The sequence below is a fragment of the Lynx canadensis genome, chromosome A3 (assembly GCF_007474595.2).
Source record: "Lynx canadensis isolate LIC74 chromosome A3, mLynCan4.pri.v2, whole genome shotgun sequence".
Lineage (NCBI taxonomy): Eukaryota > Metazoa > Chordata > Mammalia > Carnivora > Felidae > Lynx > Lynx canadensis.
Genome location: NC_044305.1, coordinates 13,386,977 through 13,388,484, shown reverse-complemented (window position 1 = coordinate 13,388,484; position 1,508 = coordinate 13,386,977). Strand labels below are relative to the sequence as shown.

The 1,508-nt window shown below is 46.0% G+C and overlaps 1 non-coding gene across 1 annotated transcript; it reads left to right on the top strand.

Moving 5' to 3' along the window:
• Positions 1-314: 314 nt before the first annotated feature.
• Positions 315-387, top strand: TRNAG-CCC. Its single transcript has one exon. It is a non-coding gene; the product is annotated as a tRNA-Gly (tRNA).
• Positions 388-1,508: the final 1,121 nt, after the last annotated feature.

Sequence of the window (1,508 nt, the reverse complement as noted above, 5' to 3'; positions counted from 1 at the left end):
TTTGAGGGCTCCTTTCTTGTCACCACGCCTGTGTCACCTCAAATGTCATCTCCTTTCAGGAGCCTGACCTGACATCCTAAGGTAGCCTCCTCAGCCCCCAATCTCTGTTCTATTACCTTGGAATTATTTCTTTCATAGCGTTGATCCCTTGATGTACCTATTTTCTTACTTTTGTGTTCACTTCGGGACTTCTTTGCTGTCTCCCCATCCCTTGGAACTCTAGCTTTGTGGGAGCAGGTCTCTGTGGCTCACCCTTCCATTTCCCATCCTGGAATAAGTGCCTGTGGGTGTGTTACCTTACATGGTCAAAGGGCACCTGGCTGGCTCAGTCGGAAGAGCATGTGACTCCCGATCTCAGGGTCCTGGGTTCGAGCCCCACGTGGGGTGTAGAGATTACGCAAACAGATAAAACTTAAAAAAAAAAAAAAAAAAAGGAAGAAAGGACTTTGCAAATGTGGTTAAGGATTTTGAAATGGAAAGATTATCTGGAGTTATCTGAGTGGGCCCAATGTAACCATAAGGGTCTTTATAAGAGGGAAGCAGGAGTGTCAGAGTCAAGAGAAGATGTGACAACAGAAGCAGAGGTGGGAGTGACGATAGAAGGGGGCCTTGAGCCAAGGAATGTGGGCAGTCTCTAGAAGTTGGAAAGGCAAGGAGACAGATTCCTCCCTAGAGCCTCCAGAAGGAATGCAGTCTCTGATTTTAGCCCTTTAAGACCCATTCCAGGTTTTTGACATCTGAAACTAGAAGATAATAAATTTGTGTTGCTTTAAGCCACTATGTGGCAATTTGCTATAGCGGCAACAGGAAATAAATACAGCACTTAATAACTATTTGGAAAGAAGAGTGAATGAAGGCCTCACAACACCCACAGAGTTCTGCTGGCCTTGGCCACATGGTCGCAGCACTCCACGATACCTCTAGCAAAGTTAGGGCTCTGTCCTTCACCGAGTTCAGTTACTTTCTCTGTGTTTGGGTCTCCACAGGCCATCTTGTTTTCCTTCCCGCCACCTACCAGCTTCTCCTTCTCTGCCCTGCTTGGTTCTTGGTCAAACTTGCTTGTCTTTACATTTATGAAATATCTTGTTCTTCTCTCCTATTTTGGTTCCTTTTTTGTGTGTCTTTATACGCCACTATGTTACATCCTATCTCTTCCATGGTTCTTATCCTCGTACCCTGTCTGCTTGGGGTCTAATCGCATCTTTGCTTGTCTGCTGATTGCTAGCTCAAGGAGGACTCTCTCTGTGTGCTGTAATTTTGGATCGTAGGAGCCCAGAGCCTCATTTCCTGTCCTTACTTTTGCATCTCAACCCAAGACCCACGACGCCTCCCTCTTCTGGCATTCACAGTGTCAGTTTGCACTTACTGGTCTAGTTTTCGGTTCCATTTTTGTTTTTTGGCACGAGGGGATTCCCCTGACTTTCTTGGGAACTCGGTTTTTCGTTTGAAAGAATATTTGTTATCTTTTACCCAGAATTGTCAGATGTCTTTGTCGGGGGCGGGCGGGG